This window comes from Sesamum indicum, linkage group LG13 (assembly GCF_026168435.1).
Source record: "Sesamum indicum cultivar Baizhima isolate 11 linkage group LG13, ASM2616843v1, whole genome shotgun sequence".
Lineage (NCBI taxonomy): Eukaryota > Viridiplantae > Streptophyta > Magnoliopsida > Lamiales > Pedaliaceae > Sesamum > Sesamum indicum.
Genome location: NC_142669.1, coordinates 1,647,716 through 1,669,978, shown reverse-complemented (window position 1 = coordinate 1,669,978; position 22,263 = coordinate 1,647,716).

Below are 22,263 nucleotides of genomic sequence, written 5' to 3'. Positions count from 1 at the left end.
TACTCTTTAATCGCGGTCTAATTTTTATTAGATTTAATATTGCAAACCACTCTAGCTCCTTGATGCCACATGTTAGAAAATTCATGGGATCTTGAGTTATTTTAGGATAAATTATATTAATATCTCATAATTTATGTCTAATTACACAAACGTCCTCTGTCTTTTACAAAAATTCTACATACACCCTTTATTTAGTGATTAAATTTTATACAAATAACCCCTGAGGTACATCATATTAACAACCACTCCGTTATTGTACCTGTAATTTTATAAAGAATTGAATATTGTTTATATAATTAAGCCTATTTCAAGTGGTATTTTTTTAATTTACTTTTTTATTCTTATATGCTACACTGCAACTTAAAGAATGTCCTGTGAAAGTATAGACTTACTTTAAGCCGTTATACAAGTTTTAGCATTATCAAATTTCACAAGAAATGGATGAATTTAGTTTATAGACTTTACTAATTGATTGAATTTAATAAAATATATATCACTCTCTTGTGATATTATAAGAAACTTTCATGAAGGGAAAGAAGACAAAAGACTCCTTTATATAGGATGTTAAAATAATCCAAATACATAACAATCATGATTCAAATTAACTACTGATCCTCCTAAATTAGATGAATCAAATCCTGTACTTGAAAACAATTATCTTTATATGACTATACTCCACATACTACAGATAAATGTCATAATGATGTTGGATGTATGGTTCTAACATGTCATTTTGAAGTCATAGCGGGCATGAGATAAGCCGTCGCCATGGTTTATCACATGACTATTTTTGTCTAGCACATATCTGATAAATTGTGGCCACGACTTATCACTATATGATGGTTTTTCTGATGTTGTCCACTATTCAATTTAAGTAACTTCTGGTAACCCCAATTAAGAATACATGATAATTTTTTATGGAAAAAAGCATAAAAAAGCATTGGGTTTTTGTTGGATTTTTCTTCAGAATACATGATTAAGGCTTGCGTCCCTTGAAATCCTATGATCGTAAGGAGACATACCATCTGTTTGATTGCACTAGATTTTAAAAGAATCTAACATCAATTTTTCGTCCCTTGAAATCCTATGATCGTAAGGAGACATACCATCAGTTTAGATTTACTTTTCGACCATCATGTTTCCTATATCCTATTTATTATGATTGTATTTAGTATCAGAGCATGCTTTATCCCTGCTTTTATTTGAGCATGATGTTGTTCTTTTTGAAATTGAAAGTTATATGTATAAATTCTACATTTAAGCTATCATGTATTTATTGTGCTTGAAAATATACATATTAGGGGATTTATTATACATATATATATTTGTCATGCATATTTGAATCAATTTGATTCATGGACTTTAATGCCTTGTGATAGGCATTTTCATTAATTAGAGACTAATCAAACATCTTTAGTTTATATTTATGCCATCATAGTTCATGATCACATACATAGGAAAATGGCATTAATTGTGATTGATCATATCTAACGCAATAAGATTATCCCTCACGAATTTTGTTATACTTGATGATTAATCAAGATGCAATATTAAGTTATGTTTCTTGATAAACGCATAGAGATTGAGAAATGAAATGTAACTTGATAATTTCGTTATAAATGCATGTGGACCATTGAGTTAGTGATTTAGCCCACAGATAATTCTTGTTGTTGATTCATTTATTACATATTTTACATTGGTAAGACATGATTAAGTGTTTTGTCTCTATCTTGTGACATAAGCATGCATATATTATACTGCAGTCTTTCAACCTATGAATTTCTCTAATATGAAGTGTGATATTTTCGAATTATAAAGTGTGGAAAGAGGGAATTGTTTTTCAATTGGGCTGGATAGACATTGATTATACTATAAGAAAAGATGAACCGACCTCATTACTGAAACTAACCAGCTGGATGAGGTTGATCTTTATCAAAGTGGGAGGGATCTAATCGCCTCAGTGCGATGTTCATAAAGACTAAATTTCGACTAGTATTTGGGGATCAGTTGACTAGCATGATAATGTCCGTAAGTTGCTGAAGGCCATTGATGACCAGTTTATGTCTTTAGATAAAGCACTTGATAGCACCATTGTGAGATTTTCTTATCAAACACTCATTGATTTAAGTGGTATGCATGAGCATAATATGTAAATGAGGGACACAGTGGCTTGGTTAAAATCTCTTGAAGTTGATATGTCTAAATCTTTCCTTGTGCACTATATTTTGAATAGTTGTAACCTTAATATGCTCCTTTAAAAATCACTTACAACACATAAAAGGATAAATGATCAATTAATAAACTCATGACCATGTGTGTGCAAGAGGAAGGGAGATTATTATGGAGGCTTGGGAAAGTATGCATATAGCTAGACAAAGAAAGAATAAGGATCAAGTCAAAAAAAAGGGGGAAGAGAAAGGTACCTCCTCATGGTGAAATTAAGAAAGAATCAAAGTGTTTCTTTTTTAAAAATAAGGGATACATAAAGAAAGATTGTCCTAAATTTAAGATTTGGCTTGAAAAAAAAGGTAATCAACTTTGTTGTGTTTGTATGAATCAAATATGATTGATGTTTGTCATAACACATGATGGACTGATCTGGTTCTACAATTCATGTCACAAACTCTTTGAAAAGTTCGAAAAATCTAACAAAGTCAATGAAAAGTAAATACTACATCTATTTAGGCAACAAGATGTGTTCACATGTAAAGACTATTGGAACATATAAACTAGTTCTTAATAGTAGGTTTGTATTAGTATTGAAAAAGACTTTTTATATTTTAAACTTCTCTTAAATTTGATTTCAGTTTCAAGACTTGTACCTTAAGAATATTTCTTGGACTTTGGAGATGGTATTACTTTATTTTATAATACTCAATTTATTGGGAATGGTTATTATCTAATGATCTTTGTCATATTTATTTGCAAAGTGATGCACTTTACACATTGCATGTGACCTATAGTGATGGCATTAAAAGATTTGTTATGAATGAGGATTCCTCTATTTTGTGTGGCACTTGTGATTGAGGCACATCTCCATAAAGAGAATATAATAATTTATTAAATAACAGAGTACTCAATACTCTAGATTTATTGATTTTGGCGCTTGTTTGAACGTCATTAAAGGCAAACAAACTAATGTGTCACAGAAAGGTGCCAAGAGATGTTCAAACGTATTGAAAATCATACATACGGATATTTGTGTTTTGAACTTGGACTCATATGGTTGAAGATACTTTATTGCCTTTATTGATGACTACTCACTATACATGTATATCTACTTCCTTGAATATAAGGATGAATGATGTTTTTAAAGTTTTCAAGGCAGAAATAGAAAAATAATGTGGTAAATAAGTTAAAATTGTGAAGGTGGATAAACACTTGGTCCTTTTGCAAAGTTTGTAGCGAAGCAAAGTTTTGTTATTCAATATACCATGCTTGGTTCTCTGGATCAAAATGGTTTAGCCAAAAGAAGAAATCCAATATTATTGGACATGATGCGGAGCGTGAAAGCTAACTCAAACTTCCTAAGTTTTTATGGACTAAAACTCTACAAATGATTGTGTACATATTAGTTCCAACCAAGGTTGTTTCCTAAGACGCTATTTGAGTTATTTAAAAGTTTGAAATTGAGTTTGAGGCATGTAAGCATTTGGGGTCATCAGTATGAGGTGAGAGTTACAATCCACAAGTAAAGAAGTTGGATACAAGGATTATTAGTGGGTATTTCATTGGATATGCTGAAAGGTCTAAGGGTTATGGATTTTATTGTCCATCAAATAGCACTAGGATTGTGGAATCAAGGAATCTAAGTTTCTTAAGGATGACTTGATTAGTGAGAGCAATAAAGGATTGATTATAAGATCTGATGTCGATCATTCAAAATCTCAACCCCACCTCAAGTAATGGATTGATTGTTGTAGTTCACAACACTCCTACAATTCAAACACATGTTCAACAACCAATCCAAACAGTTCCACAAACTAATGATTATGAACCAGTAGATCTGATTGTTCCACATGTGCTGAAAATATAGAACAACAAGCTCACTAGGAGAATGTCGAGGCAACATTAAGAAGATCTACTTAGATAAACAGATCGACAATTCCTAGCGAGTATGTGGTATGTCTACAAGCGCCTGAGTATCATATTGGAGCAAAAAAAAAAAAAAAATCCTCTGATGTTTTCGCAAGCCATGAAAAGTAGGGAATCGCATTTTTGGTATGATGTTATGAAAGAGGAGATGAATTCCATAGCATCAAATGAAGTCTAGGATCTTGTCGAGTTTCATGATGATTTTAAAGTCATGTGTAAGTGGGTCCTTAAAACAATGAAAGACTCATTAGGCAACATCGTAGGATATAAAGCAAGACTTTTAACTAAGTGATTCACTCAAACGGAAGGAATCAGTTACAAAGAGACCTTTTCTCCTGTATTTAAGAAAGAATAACTTTGCACTATCATGGCGTTTGTTGCCCATCTTGACATGGATTTGCATCAAATAGACGTGAAAATGTCATTTCTAAATGGTGAACTAGGGAAGAGGTTTATATAAAGTAATATGATCTCCTCTAGTAACATTGAGCACTTGGTATGAAAGCTTAAGAAATCCATATATAGTTTAAAACAAGCCTCCCGTTACTGGTACTTAAATTTCAAGATATTATCTCCTCATTTGGATTTGTAGAGAATCTCATAGATCAATATATATACCAAAAGGTTAGTGGGAGTAAAACTTATTTTCTTGTGGTTTATGTGGATGATATTTTACTTGCTACAAACGACAATGATATGCTATGTGAAGTAAAATAATTTCTTTTCAAGAATTTTGAGATGAAAGAGATGGGTGAGGCATCATATGCTATTGGCATCAAAATTCATAGGGATAAATCTCGATGCATTTTTGGGATTGTCTCAGGAAACCTATATCAATAAGGTCTTAGAAAGATTTTGGATGAAAGATTGTTCACCTAGTGTAGCTTCTATTGTGAAGGGTCCAATGCCCAAGGATGTTATCAACAAGTTACATTTGAACCAGAGTCCAAGGAATGACCTCAAAAGGGAACAAATGAAGGACATCTCATATGAAGGATACATGTTGAAGTTTGTATAAGACCACATTGGATTTGCCGTAGGGATGTTATGAATATATCAGAGTAATCCGGGTTTGGACCACTGAAGGCTTGTAAAGAAAGTCATGAGGTATCTTCAAGTGACAAATAGCTACATGGTTATGTATAAACGAACTGAGAATTTTGAAGTTGTTGGGTACTTTGATTCAGACTTCGTTGGTTGTGTTGATTAAAGAAAATCAACATCTGGTTATATCTTTATGGTTGCAGAGGAGCTGTATCTTGGATGAGTACGCAACAAATTCTAATTGCTACTTCCTATATGGAAGTTGGGTTCATGTCTTGTTTTGAGGCAACTTCACATAGTGTGTGGTTGAAGAGTTTCATATTACAATTTAGATTAATGAATTCAATCTTTAAGTCATTAAGAGTATTTGTGATAATTCAACAACTGTTTTTATGGCTAAATATAGCAAAAGTGGAAGTCAAAATAAACACATCGACATTAAGTATTTAGTCATAGGGGAACGTGTTAAGGAAGAAAAAGTGGTCATTGAACAGAATAGCAATGAATTGATGCTAGCTGATCTTTTGACTAAAGGCATGCCACCAAATAATATTAAGGATCACGTAGCTAGAACCGGAATAGGTCCCATGATTTGATTGTACCGTGATACAATTGTTATGTTTAATGTAACTGTTATCAAGTTGTTGTGTTTTCTTACTTCAGTTTTGCACATTTAAAATTGAGAAAATAATATTGCTTTGGAATCTTAAATAAACATAGGGCTTATTTAATTAAGTTGTCTTACCATATGAGTGAGAAACATGGTGCATTATAATACATGAATGATACTACTCAATAATAGAGGACATGGTGCCATGATTAATGTATTTTAGTTCTTATTTTGACCCCTTTGAGATGGAAGTTTGATTATTGAATAGGTGGATCAAGTGGAAAAATGTTGAACTAAATTATAGCGAACATGAGATAAGCCATGGCCACGACTTATCACATGACCATTTCTGTCCAGTGCATATCTGATAAGCCGTGGCCACATCATATCATATGTGCATTTCTATCTAGCGCAATACTGATAAGTTGTAGCCACGACTTATCTTTGCATGATTGTTTTTTTGATGTGGTTCACTATCCAACTTAAGTAAGTTTCGATGACTGCCAACTAAGAATACATGATACATTTTGTATTGGTCTTTTACTGGAGTTTTTTTTTTTGAAAAAAAGTGATTTAAGACTTGAGTCCCCTGAAATCCTATGATAAGGAGACACACCATCGGTTTGATGGCACCAGATTTCATAAGAATCCAACATCAATTTTCCTGCAGTTTTCCAACTTTCTTTTGTAGATTTTCATTTGAATCAATGGCTAGAGGTAAGTATCCTAAAATATTTTGCTTCGCACTTAATAATCTAATATGTATTTTATGTGATTAATACATATATCTTAGATGCAAATTTTTTCTAGCAATTATGTTGGATTATGTTTATGTTTAGATGGATTTATGTGTCAACCATCTTGTTTCGTAAGCCTATTTATTATGCTTACAAATGATACTCAAATTTGTATTTAAAATCACTTTAGTTTTGTTATATTATTTTCTAATCTTAGCATCTCTAAAGTTTATATCTAGTGCCATTCCAATCCCACAGTAAACTTTCTTGTAGAAGGATTATTAAAATTTGATCATGTGATGTGCATATGCAATATTTTGAGGAGTAATTTTGTCATTCTCTACCTGTTAATACAAAGAAAGAAAAAATATGTTTAGTTTCAACAATCTAATCAAAACAAAAGCTTGTTCATAAATGAGGTTTTGGGAGGCTAGAGTGTTGGAAGAAATCCAACTAGCTTCTCTTATGAGTATAATGATCTTGTACTTTCAAGTTATAAGTAGTATATGATAGTATTCTTAGAATTTTAACATATCAAATTTTTTATTGAATTTTACTGAGTGAACACCCATAATATTGATGGTGTTTGGTGCTTCAAGCTGAAAATCAGTCATTTTTTTGTTGGCTAAACTCCATTTTATCCCCTTGTATTTTCAAGAAATAACTAAAAATTCCCTTTTATTTTAAAAATAGGTTGTCCTCCTCTCCCCATCTTAATAAACTTAACGTGAAACCCTCTGTCCATTAGAAATTAATGGAAGGTGGAGTGCGCACGCGGGTGGTGAGAATGCACTTGATTTTTTTGCTTCTTTTGTCCTTTTTTATTTCTTAACTGACAAAAATATCCCAATATTGTGTTTATAATTACTGTGATCAAATTACTTTTTTTAACCTTTTTTTTAGTGATTTTTTTTCTTTCTCCACATTTTCATCCCTTCTAAAAAAATAATTTTTTCTTAAATATATTTATTAAATGTCAAAATTCCAAAAATTATTCTAGAAATTTCTGATTTTGATTGATAAATTAATGAATATTAGAATTCAAAGGTAGATAAACTAAATTTATTTTTAAAACTTAAATATCTATATGACTATAAAAATTATATTTTATTGATTAATTTGATATTTTTGTTAGAATAGGTGACTTGGAAGCCAATTAGATTGGCACACTTGTAATCCATTTTGACAATAACTCGATTCCATGTAATATTATTTAGTGAATAAAATGAGTATTCACTATTGTTATTTCCTTTGTTGTGCTCATTATATATGTTTGCATTTCCTTTAGACATCACAATAAAGCCCACAGATCACTTTGACAACCGTGCAATAGTTGGACTGTGCATTGGATGTCGGTCATGAAATCAACTGCCAAGGATTGGGTCTGGAATGTTTCAAGTTGACGACCTCGATAATGGGCATCGAGTGCCCTATGGAAGCTTACATTGAGAGTCGCATTCATTTGATGAGTGCCGCATTTCATCGGCGACAGACGTGGGATGTCTGTGCGATTTTAGTGGGTCGATTGGCTAGATGTCGAATCGACTGAATTGACTTGCGGGGACTCGAATCCCCGGCTCCGATAGTAAGGGAGTAGTCCTCAAACTTGAGGAATCACGAAAGTTACATGTGTATGATGACTGTATATTGAATTTTTGCAAGAGGTGATCGTGTCTCAGACATGGTCATCATAAGTCTTGTCCAGTGCAGTCAAAGCATGTAGCGAGGATGGTGAGTTTCAAGAAGAGAATCTGTCCCCTATCAATACGTGATAGAGGTATCTCCTGCACACTTGGAGATGCGTTTACGCTCTATGAACCTGTGGCCACAGTCATTGATCGAATAGAAAAAGAGATTCCTATGTCGAGCAATTTGGCGTAACGCGATCTCAAGTATTAAGCATAGGCCTAGTCTAGGATGGGAGCCGACACCCAATTCCATGCCCTAGACTAAGGCCCAGAGACAGCGAACGGATGGACTGTACCCATATGGACCGAGAGCCTAAAAGTTCATATGGATATTCGCCTAGTCTCTAGTGCCATGTACTGTTGCTAGATGGCCACCCATAGTGACGGGCTTTCTTGATCTAGAGTTGATAAAGAATTGTTAATTAAATTAGATTTAATTAATAATAGTGTTTGACACTAGCCCAAGTCTAGCTAAAAGGTTAACCTAAAGAGTCACACACAAATCACCGAGATGGGACGAGGAATTAGTTGGAATTAATTTCATGAGTAATTGGATTACTTACAATGAAAGATATCCATTGGATGGAGGAACCCAAAGATAAATTAATAGGATCGATATTGAGCTTGCTCTTATTATTTAATAAGTTGGACTTATTAATTAATAAAGACTTATTGTCTTAATGTATTTAATTTGATTAAATATATGATGGGCTTAATTAGGTGGATTTTAATTAAATTGAATTTAATTAAAATGACTTGGGCTTTGTATTCTTTATTCCAATAAAATCGGCCAAGCACCCCCTAATTAAACACATTGGATAATTTTAGGAAAGGAAATAGTTGACTAGAAATTCTCACTTTTAGAAAGTGCTATGTTGGTCATTCTTTATTTGGAATAAAGAATATATTGCCTTATAGATAATGGAATGGACCTAGACACATTGGAGTACATCCATACAAGGTATATATATATATATATATATTCTGATTAGTTATTTGGAATAACTAATTATTACACAATACAAAAAAATCCTCCTACCCTAGAAGTCCGCAATCGGTCGGCCCCCTCTCTCTACACACTTGGTGTGTTTTTCCCTTATTTTTTTCTAGCAAAGGGAATTAAGGGTCCCTATATTCCGGTGTAGTGTGGACGTGTCTTTAGAGGACTTTTACGTTGGAGTCTCGCCTGAACAAATCAACAAAACGAGGCGCAAAGAAAATCAAATAAGAGGTAATTCTTGATTTACGTTTCTTGGCGCTCCTCGGTTTTAATTTCACCATAAGCTTCGATAAAGTTTTATATTGTTTATTTTATTAACTGCGTTAGACGCTCAGGAACTCCAAGGGTACACCCCTTGGAGTCATGGTCTTATTATATTCATTTTTTTTAATTTATGAATTTTAATTACTGCTTTCGCTTGCACGTTCCCTATAAGATCCACTCGCTTGCTCCCTTCAATTTTTTAGTTTAAATATATTTTAATAAATTATATTATTTACTGTAAATAATATTAAATACTTGTTTATAGTACATTTATTTAAAAACTTAAATCAATTTTCTTAATTCTTATAATGTTTTAACTTTCTTTTAAAAGTATAATTTTCTTTCTATTTTTTTTGAATTAGTTTATATTAAATTTTTATTTTTTTTATATTGGTGGAGGCGGCTATGCCACCGCTCGCTCAGATGATGGTGTGGGGAGGGCATTCTAACCTCCACGCAACTGTTATCTCCCATAGCAGAGGAGGGCGATCTGTCGCCCTCCATCTTTGGGTGACACCCACTATAAAAAAAAAAAAATTATTGGCGACGAATTTTGGGACGGACTGAAGTCCCATTTCATTTTTGAGATGGTGTTTGGAACAATTTTTTGGATGAAACGATGTCCGTTTGAAAACACCCCATTGAAAAATATTTCGCTATGATTTTGGGACGTATGTTGAAGTTGTCCCATAATTTAGGACAAAATTTGGGATAACCTATAAAAGTCATCCCAACATCTGTCTAAAGGATGAATAATTGAAATATAAGCGTGGGACTGCTTTACGGACGGTTTGGGACAACGTTTGGGGAGTGTTTTCTCTTTTTATTTGGGACAAATAAGACAAACTTACAGATGATAGACATAGTATTTTTTGAACGGTAGTTGGGACGTATTTTCATTTTTATTTGGGGTGGAATGTCGTCCCAAATTCAGTCCCTATTTTTAGTAAATTTAAAAAAAAAACTAATTTCCTTCTTTTGTTGTTATATTTTTTATTGGGCTAAATTTTACTGTATTAAATTTATGATTGAAGGCAATATTTTTCACAATTTAAATCCAATGTATAGTTCACACTTTTAATTTCAAAACAAAAATATTAAAATTTAAATCCTAATGTAACGGCTAGGAAGAATGCTGGTCGGTTAGCTGAGCGTCTGCAGCTTCTTCATCCTATTGTTGCATGGACTCCTCAACTGGGGCAGCAGCAGCCGGTGGATGGTCGAGGCGCAACATCTGGATCCCCATCTTGCTGAAGAGAATTCCCAACATAAGTTTGATTTTTTTTAAGTTGTGTTGAGAATGGAGGTTCTGACGGCGAGGCGGCATTGGATATCGATGCTCTGTGGTCTTTGGTCCACGGGCGAGCGGCATCAGTCAATGTCTCAGACCCCATACCAAAGACTCAACCCTGCTTTCTTGCCCCGGTTGCCTCGGTCCAAAGTTATTTCTCCTCTAAGGGGTGTGACACTGGCAGCAAAGTAGCCACCCTCCTCCGTTGCGTCGACTGCGTGGCATGCTCCTCGAGCATCTTTTGATATGTCTCCTGAGAATAAGTAAGATATAATATGTTAATAAATAATTAAATTTTTTGGTTTAAGGAAAAAAAAAGTGTAATTTCCCGCTACCTCTTCTGCCCTGAACTACTCCAACTGTAGTCGACTTTCTTCTTGTAGTAGGCAGCAAATACCTCTATTCGCTGAGCTGGACGGACGAGCTGAGCTTCCTACATATATATTTTAACATATAAAAAATTTGTAAAAATTTATTATTGAAAATAATTGAACTTGAAATAGATCGAATTAACTTACTAATTTTTTCTTGTGCTCGCCCATTGAGGAGGACCCCCCACGATAGATTGTGTTGGCGGCTGTAGGATCCACTAGCCGATTGGCCTTGTTTTGAGTTGACTTCTTTTTTATTCCATTTCTTGTCCAATACCTTAGAAGGCCAGCCCAAACATTGTATGCCATCCAAATACATTTATCTGAAAACTAAAAGCCCAACAATAAATATGTTCAAGTAATATATATTCACCAAATATATTCAAACAATTACGTGAACAAAAAAAGCAAAATGAAACTGCAAGAAATAATTCGAAGGAACTTGGCAAGTTAATTACTTAGAAGTCACTGGCAAGATAAAGAAAGAACAAAATTATTTCTTCATTTACAACTTATTTCTTAGTAAATCAATCCAAACAATTTATGGGTGGTAGAAAAATAAAAGAGATATGAACCAAAGGCATAAGCAAAGTAAATATACACCACAAGCATATTTATAGATATATACAATTAGACTCAAGATGGATAGTGGTAAGAGAAACAAGTTGGGCAAATCATATAACTGAAAATGTATGCCATCCACACCATGATAACACAATTTCATCATCTTCAGAAAATGTAAAGAGAATAAGATTATAGAGCATTTTCAAGAATTTGTAGGCCAAGAATCTAGTATATGTAAAGAGAAACAATAATATGAAACCAAATATCATGAAGTGCTTCAAACACAACTGTTGACGTGTTAGGAGAATTTAGAGGTACGAAAATAAAGCATGAACAAAATATAAGCTTCAAATTCAAGTATGAGTAGAACTAAATAGTATTGACCTTCTAACTTCTTGAATTCCTAGAAAAAAAATTAGTACAAAAGGAAAATCATTGAAAATGGAGTTTGTAAATCTCATTCTTATAAACAAATAACTGGATTAAGAAACAATCAACAACAAATACCAGTCCTCCTCATCTAAATGAAGCTCAGTTCAAGTTCTCTGCGAAACTAGATCAAGAAAAACTTTCTACTTTCGTTCTCAAAGCTAATAATTGAAAATTCAATAATTGCAAGCAATATACAGTATATCACGTCATGTATTGAAACTGAGGAAAATAAAATATAGAAATGCTTTAACTGAAGAAACGAGAAGATGAGCAGGCAAATAATTTCTATTAAGACGTTTCATCAAACATTTACACATCAAAATTCAAAATCGAGATAAACCACCAAAAGCACAAGAAAATTTCCATCAAGATGCAGTGCAAAAAAAAAAAAAAAAAAAAAAAGAAACCAAAAGAACAACTTAGAATAGTAGAAAGAAAATATGAGTATCAGTCGTCAAAGGAAAAACAACTGACAAGAAAATAAAAAAAAATATCTAGCTGTATCTCCATAATAATAATCATCGTCATACACCCATCTCCAAATCATCAGAAAAACAACCCATCTAAGCTCACAAACTAGCAGAAACTTTCAAAACAAAGAAAAAAAAATAGTAGCAGCAGCTATTGAGTGAGAGACATACTTTGAAGAGGGAGAGAGAGAGAGAGAGAGAGAGTGAGAAGTGACGGCCGACGGTAAGTGATAGCGCAACGTGGTGAGAGGGAAAGGAAGAGTGAGAGACACGGTCGGGAGAGAGAGAAATGTTGTGAAAGGAAAAGGATATTAGGATTTGAGGCTAAATCCGAATTATATATTAGAATTTTAGGACGATATTAGTAGTTGTAATTGTCGTCCCAAAGATAGTAACTTACTAAAATGAAGTCGTATTTAACAATGTCTATCTCAAGTATGATGGGATTGTCACAAATTCCGTCCTAAAATAATTTATTAAATTTTTTTTTTCAATTTGAAAAAAATTAGAAAAAACAATACGTCTACAACTCCAAATTGTGTAAATCAATTACTAACATTTGTATTATAGCTCAATTTAATTGTACAAAAATTAAAAAAATTATATCATATATTTACTAAGAAGGAATACGATAATTTGATGTTCATACTTATGAGACTGTTTTTGTAATCAACCATAATTATAGTAAAATTATTCGGCAAAAGCAACTAATTTTAGATCCGGCGGTTAGATACGACCACATTGAAGCCAATCCAAATTACGGATATTGATTTATCGTATTTGAAAAATTAGACTATTATTCAAGGATGAAATGGGATGCCACATTGGACGGATATTAGACAAGAGAGGAACAACTGTCCCAAACTCCGTCCCAAGTTTTGAGATTATTGAATTTTTAACCCACCACAATTTAACTTTGGGATGCACTTTAGGGCAATTTTAGGATGATTTGAGATGGAAATTGAATTTAGTTTGAATTCAAAATTTTTGTGGTTTTTAGGTTGTTGCGGGAATCTGATAACTATTGGGACGATTTTTTCTGTTCGTAGGTCACTAACCCACTGGGACACTTGATCGTAACATCTCTTGAACATGTTGTTTTCGGCCTTGATGTTAACCAATCGGGCAGCCGCCGACAATTGGGATTCATCACAACCATTGTAGAACATTTGATTGGTTGTACATACTACATCAAAAAATTGTGACACATCATAGCTATACGAACTAGGGCCGGCCTCAATACCATCGGCAGGAAAAGAACTATAGGCACCCACGGGTTTAGGGTCAGGATGCTCCAAGAAAAAGTGCGTCTTAGCAGCATCATAAACCATCCTCTGATCCCAACTCATCTGCTCAAAATCACCCAAACGCGTCGCTATGTTAGGTGCAACAAAAGTCTCCACAGAAACTGGTGCAGGCGGATCATCATAGTACTCTATCACTTGGGCCTTGCCATGAGCAGTCCAATTGTAGTATCCCTCCATTAACCCTTTCATACATATGTCGAACATAACCTCCTGTCGTTTTGAAAAAATGATTTCTACATTTACGACACGAGCACCTAATTTTGTTGTCGTTTGCATATGCTTGTTGATCCTTAGCCTAATTTACAAATTCTCAAACTCCCGTCAAACTAATAAATTTCCCGGTGAGTACTTCTCATACATCCACCTCCTCGATTGTCTTAACATATTTAATTAATTAAATAAAATACAATATACATAAGTTACAAACACCTCAAAAATCATATATATATAATTAACTTCCATACTGATAATACATAATATACTAAAAATAAGATATCATAATTTAAATAGTTACATTATTTAATACCTAGATAATGGTACACCTCCTCCACCTCAATTTTCCAAAACAAAATGATTGATCAAACATTGGGCAAAATAGATATTTGTATATACTTCATTACATAAAAGATGAAGGTTGATATATATGTATATATATATATATTCAACTTTTAGAGCTTGAACAGTGTTAGGAATGATGTAATTGAATAAAAACACAAATGAGATGGAGCACAAGAAGTTATGTACCATTTTGGGGTGGTGTTGGTACGGCTTTTGGGATGAAATTTCGATACAAAAAATCCGTTATAATATAGCCGTTAGAGATTTTGGACGGAGTTTGGGATGAAATTTAGGATGGCAAAATGTGGCCATTACAATTTAGTCATTGAAATTGTGGGACGAAATTAGGGTCGACTTGTTGAGATGACATTTGGGAGAACATTCCATTAGAAAATTGGACATATTCAAGTCATCCAAATTGTTGTCCAAATATGGGATAGCTTTGCCATCGTCACAAATGTCGTCCCAAACTATTATCCACTAAAATCTTACAACAACATTTAGGACGATTTCGAGGATGGATGTTGGGACGAACTTGTTATTTTGGGACGATGAGTACTAGAGCAAGATGTTCCGTCCAAAATTCGTCCGAGTTCGTCCCAGAATCGTCTCAATTCAGGATGATTTTTAGGACAAATGTTAGCCTTCCCAAAAGTTCCTCCCAATAAGGCCTCTCTTTTTTGTAGTGACCGTCACCAGATCTTCGTTATTGCCCAATGTCGTCGCCCCTCTTAGGGGTGGGGGAGGGGAGGGGAGGTGGGGTAGGGGGTATGGAGTTCAAGGGTGTGGGAGGTAGAGGGTTAAATTTATTTTTTAATAATAATCTTATTTTTATAAATTATAATTATACATATAATAAAATTTAAAACTTAATTAAATCTAAGCTGTTAATTATTTATAAGTTTAAGATCTAACGGTTGAGACGAACTGATTAGATTCTACAATCTTTATACACTCAAAAAAGATGTAATGGTCATTAAGAAAAGATATAATATATATAAAAAAGGGCATAATAGTCCTTTAATTAAAAAAAATAACGGTGTTAGCTTCAATTAACGAAAAGGGACAAGTGCGCTAGATTTTGTGAAAAAACAGAGGAAGGAGTTTAGCGAGTTCTCAAAACACAGGGGGGTTTTGTGCTATTTGATGTTTTTTTATATATCAGGCCTTTTTATTCTAAGGCACTAATGCATATTAATTGATAGAGTAAGTGCAGCATGATGTCTTAAATTGGAATGTGGGCCGTAGCAGACATTTTTCATTCTTCACCCGGTTCTTAGTTTCTCGAAGGTAATTAGTTAGATTTACTTAAGATTCCTAGAAAACACTATTGCAAACATACTTTGTCGAGGAGATCTCTAAAGCTGCGTTTCAAATGGACCCATTAAAATATTTGGGGCCGGATGGTTACGAGACTATATTAAACATGATGTTGCAAGTTATATTATCAACTTCGTAAATGATCTTACTTTCGACGAGAATATTAGTCGCACCTAAGTGTTCTCATTCCGAAGTGTAGGAATCTTGCTCACGTTTCACAGTTTAGACCTATAAGTGTTCTCATTCCGAAGTGTAGGAATCTTGCACATGTTTCACAGTTTAGACCTATAAGCCTTTGCAATTCTATTTAATTACATCCAAAACTATTGCCAATAGACTAAACCTCTTTTTGATGCTATTATTTCCCAAAACCAATCTGCATTCATCCCCGTTTATCATTTCGGATAATATCCTGATCGCCCTAGAAATAAATCACTACTTGAGGACCAAATTTGGGGTAAGAAAGGTCATGCTATCGTTAAGCTCGATATTAGTAAAGCGTGTGACAAAGTGGAGGGGTGCTTTTCTCGAGAAAATGTTAGTCAAGTTAGGTTTTAATGAATCACTTGTCAAAGTTGTCATGATTTGTGTTAGCACTATGTCGTACTCTTTTATGTTACATGGCAACGACTTTAGATCTCTTTTCGGTACGATAGGGCTCTATCAAGGAGACTTTCTCTGCCCATATTTGTTCTTACCGTGTTCCGAGGCTTTTGGTGCTCTTTTATGTAAAGCTGAATAGGACACCATGATTCAAGGAATTGCAGTTTGCAAGCGTTGCACCGAGCATTTCTCACTTGCTCTTCACGAACGACACACCAAATATATTGCCAAGCTAATATTCCTGCAATGTTGCAAAATCGAGAGATCCTAGATAGTTATGAAAGAGCATCAATTCAAGAGGTTAACTTTCAGAAATCCATGGTGGTCTGGAGCAAGAACGCACTAGCCCATCTAGTAGATGCGATCCCAAAGATCCTTCGTCTCCGTCGTGATGAAAACCATGCAACGTATCTCAGCCTTCCTCCAGTCGTAGATCAATAAAAAAGAGGTGTTTGCCTACATTCAAGATCGAGTTTAGAAGAAGATGGAGGGATGGAACGAGAAAAATCTTTCTCAAGCAGGTAACCAAATTCTCATTAAATCTGTTTATGAAGCCATCTCTACCTATGCCATAAGTGTTTTTTGCTTTTCAGACACGCTTCATGGAGATATTGAATATGTGATTGCTAATTTTTTTGGGCACAATAAGGATAAAAGAAAGGCTCACTAGATTTCTTGATCTAATCTATGTAAAAGGAAATTTAAAGGTGGTTTGGGCTTCCATTCATTGCGAGCTTTCAACTTAGCCCTTCTGGCTAAACAAGTCAGGAAACTCTCGATCAACCCTCACAACCTTCTTGCCTGTGTGTATAAAGCAAAATATCATTCTAATTTAGACATCATTGAGGCCATGATGTGCTACCATCCTTCCTTTACATGGCTCCATCATGAACCCGACAAATTGTCCAAGTAGGGAGCAGAAGGAGAATAGGCGACAAAAGAGGTGTTAAATTTTGGAAATACAAATGAGTACCTAGACCTACAACTTTTAAGATTTCCACACTAGTGATTGACGGACTTGGAAATGCTATTGTGGCTGCTCCCATTGACCCTATCTATAAATGAATCGGATTGATCCATCATTGACATGCTCTTCAATCCCAAATATAGAGACCATATTCTCAAAATCCTCTTTACAAGAGGGAATCAACAAGATTTCCCATGTTGGCATTACACGAATGCTGGTAGTTTCATAGTAAGCAGTGCCTATCTTTTGGCGCTCTTTTGTTTAATCCTGCTTCCACAAGTTTAAACTAGTATTGCTCCAGTCTTGGTCAATGGAAAATTTATTGGATGTCGCCGAACCAAGTAAAGATCAGATTATTTGCTTGAAATTGTGTTGGAATGCTCTATCTACTAATTTCAATCTGCAGAAAAGATTCCGAACGGATGATTTTGTTGTCCATACTGTAAGGATCCAAAATGAAGATACAATTTCTGCAATGCCATTATGCTCATCAAGTTTGGGCTTTATCGAATATTCCTGGGTCTTTAGTCTCATAATGGACAACAAACGTTTTTTACTAGATTCAATGTGCTATTGAGCTATTATCTAGGACTGAATTTGAATTCTTTCTCATACGTTGTTGGTTTATTTGGTGGAGCAGAAATAGAATCCACATGGAAGGCATTTATTGCCCACCAGAACAAACAGTCATCACGACCAGGAGCTATCACGCAACATTACTTCAGAATCCAACCGAAGCTCCCACTCCAGCAAAATCCCAATCCATTCCACGTTGGTCAAGAACTCCCTTGAATGTGGTTAAAATCAACTTTGATGGGGCCACTTTCAACAATGGATCATAGGTCGAAATTGGTGTGACTGGGAAGGATTACACAGGTTCGATCATCTTCTGTATTGTTCATAGGTTTCATTGTATGGTAAATGCTAAAACGCTCGCTGTCACAGAGTCAATCGATCTTGTTCACTGAATGAATTGGCCACAAATAATCTTAGAAGGTGACTATCAGACCCTCATTTTCAAGCTGAAAAGTATAATCAAAATTTCTCATCCTTAGGCCCTCTTATTGCCGAGATTAAATAATCATGTGATCTCTTCTCTTCTTTTAACTTCGACTATGTCAATAGGAAAGCAAGTAGATTAGCATACTCCTGTTCTAAGGGTTCCTTTTTCTCTGATATTGATTTTCATACTTTCAAGTTGTATAACGGCTTATTTTTGTAATAAAATTTTGTCATTTTCCTCTCCAAAAAAAAATAGCTTCTTCCATGTCACCACTCCCACTACCAATGGGAGGACTAAAAGCAGTCTACTTGACAATGGGTCTTTGACTTTGTGTTCAACTGGCTTGGTATTGGCAACTCTAATTGTAGACCTAGAAGGCAAGCCACGAATTGGACTCCAAATGTGCTACTTTTTCTTAAAGAGATTGTGTTATACACCGAATCTACTCAAATCAGAATCAATTATATGATAAGTGTAATATAATTGGCATGTGATTGAAGGTTTACAGATTCACTTGGCTACTAACCAAACTTAGACAAGCTTTGTCATAGAAATCTATTAACATGGCACTTTACCACCATTTTAGCATTTTTATTTTGTAGAAAGTTTTTTGAGAAGTCGTTTGGTATTGATTAAACATGTTTAGTAAAAAATCATTATTTTTTTACTTTCTACAATTGCAACTAATACGTTTTGGGAAAATAATTAGTTTTCAGTTCTTCAATATTGACTTCTAGAGAGATGTAATTTTAGGGGGTGTTTGCAGCTACTTAAAAAAAATATTTATGAACTTATTATTATAATAAGTTGAAAAGAGTTTTTTTTTTTTTTAATATCTTTAGCTTTTTGCTCCTTTAAATTATTTAACTTAAGCTAATTCAAGTAAAAAACTATATGTAGCTCCCTACCAACTTTTGCATCATATTGGTAAAATTAAAAATACTATGTTATTTTCCAAAATGATCCAACTTTAAATTTTCTTGACTTTTCATTTCTTTTTTTAAATATTCTTTCTTACTTAACTTACAACTTGTTCCCACCGTAACACTAAAAATGATCATGATAACCTCTTTATTTTAATAGTTTATTGATCTAATAATGATGAGAAAGCATCCAACATTAATTCTTCGAAAAAAATTTCATATTAGAAACCCATTTAGACTATATTTTTTCAAACAAATCTCGAAAGAAAGTGGTGTTGCTGCAAATAGTATCAACCCATAAATGGTTGTAGATGACAATGTCAATAGAGCTAGCACTTGTGTATTAGTATTAGTAAACTTTGTATGTAGTCGTCAAAATTCAGGGTTTTGAACAAAGTGATGACACTTTACAAAGAATTCTTCAGCTAGAAGGTAGCTTAAAAATGCCTTTCAAAGAGCGCATTACGTAAAGATCCTCGAGAAAATAAACTTGGGAAAGGAGAGTAGCATTTGTGTATGTAAAAAAAATTACAAACTGAATGTGTATTATAGTGTCCTCAGCTAACTTATTAGCTGCCTAGTTCACCTCCCTACAACAAAAAGCCATCCTTGCTTCATTAACTCTAGTCCATATCTTCAAGCAATATCAAAATAGCTGGATTAGGTGCTTGGGCAGAGTTGCTTTCCTACACAGAAGATTGATTACCAACATGGAGTCAATTTGTATAATTAGGTGTGAGAATCCTTTAGTAATTGCAAGTGTTAGACCATGCACATTGAATGAGCGCCCAAACTTCAGCCATAGAGTTTGTATTGATTCTTGTGGAAATAGAAAAAGCAGCAAGAAAATAGCCATTGTTATCTCAAAAACTTGCTCTGCTACTAGAGTGCCCCGGATTACGAAGAGCAGTATTTTCAGACCATACATGAATCGGCCAATTTGACCAGGAACTGACCATGTGTCTGGACCAGTTCATATGGTTAAAATGAGTGAAGTCAAGATCGATGTGGACCGATAAAATAGGTAAAAATCAGTTCACTCAGTAGCCGATCAGACCAGTTTTGTCTTTTGCTAAAAAAAAAATACTAATATAGTTACATAAATATTCCACTAATCAAGTGTGCGGTCCACTAAAAAATAAGATAGTTAAATATAGAGGCAAGTGTTTTATGGATAGTTACTCAAACAAACTATCACTATATTTGTAGCTTGAAATGTTTAAGCTTGATTATGTTTTTTCAGTGTGAGAGAATGAGCAACTTCTTACAGCCAATATGGTGTGCTTGGATTATGCTTCTCTAATGTGGGACAATGAGCTCCTTCAATATGGTTGTTCTTCCCTTCTTCTTCATCTACTTATTTATCCTTTTCTCCAATCTTTTTTGGGCTTTTTATTTATAAAAGATTTTATTTTGATGTAGCGGTTGCTACCTATATTTGATCCAAAAGGAAAAGCAACAAACAAAACATTCAAGTTTCAAACTTTGAGGGATTCTAAATTTAAACTTTTGTTGGTTTGAATTTTGATTTAATTTGCTCCTCCAATAGTTGATTTTCTATTGTTTAATTGTTATAGTTTGATTTCATTTATAATTGTATCATCTTTATAAATTGTTATAAATATATAATGTATTAATATGCTATATATATATATATATGCATGTATATAATATTTTCCGATCAATCGATTTTTTCTCCTCGGTTCGACCGGTCGCACCAATCACCCAGTAATTTTTTTGGTTCAATCACCGATTCATTGTTCAAATATTAGAAAATGGGATCTGTGTATATTTCGTTTGATTCATTGAGGTGGAGATGGAGGTGGAGGGATCCATTTTAATATTTTTATATGCTTTTTTTTTCATATGTTCCATAAAGTGTATAGGCGAAGAATCTATTTAGTACAAGTATTCAATATATGCAGTATGCAAATAAGATTATTTCTTGTATTGATGAAAAGTAAAGTAGGGAAAGAAAACAAAGAAATTAGAAAGAAATACTTACATTTAGTAGATAAGTGGTGTATGGTATCACTATCATTCTTGCATAGAGATAGATGTTGTCTGAGGATAATTTGTGTCGATCATGGAGGAATTTTGATATTGGTAAACTAAGATATCCATGGATCTAGGCATAGAATACGGCTCGAGGAGAAGCTTTGATTTTTCATAATATTTTTCAAGGTAAATGGACAATTGTTGTTTGTTCTTGAAAGTATGCAGATTTTATTGAGAAAATTCTATTTTTACCTTCAAAATATCCATACTACGGGAGAGGAATTGTATTCAGTAAAATGCACCAATACTCTAAAATATAATACGTATCATATTGGATATTTATCCTACATCATGTAAAACATGCTTATGCCTCTAATATTGTATCCAATATATTAGGTAGCGTGTTTTATAATTCAATGATCTCAAATACGCCCTGATAGTTTATCGGATACAATTCAGTAGCCTATTGGACACCTTTCAGTTGCATGTCGAACGTATTTCAAAAATATTTTCATCTTTAATAGTTTTCTTTATGAAAACTTATTTCTTTTGTAATTGATTTAATATTCCTATAAGTCTATTATCAAATATATATATATATATATATAAATTTGGGTAGAATCTGGCGATCTCCATGGGGTCATGTGTTTTCGATTTATTCAGAACTACCCAGAACAGAGAAGCATGTTAGGCTAACTAGGTGGTTGCCAACTAAGACCCTTTATGCTTGAGTCAACCAAAGATCGAAATGATAATATTCGAACAGAGATATCAAATGTGATAAAAAAGTAATAAATATGTCAAAACTATATAAACGTAGTGGCATAAAGGTATTTATAGGACCAAATATGCCTCCCAACCTAGTCCACGTGTCGTCATCTTAAATCATAAGCTATTAGAGGATTTACGATTTGGATTTTGATTATCTCGATCTCATTAGAGGTTTTATACTTGAAAAATCTTTTTTAGATCTTGATTATCTTGACATCATTGGAGTTGGTACTTGGTAAATATTTTT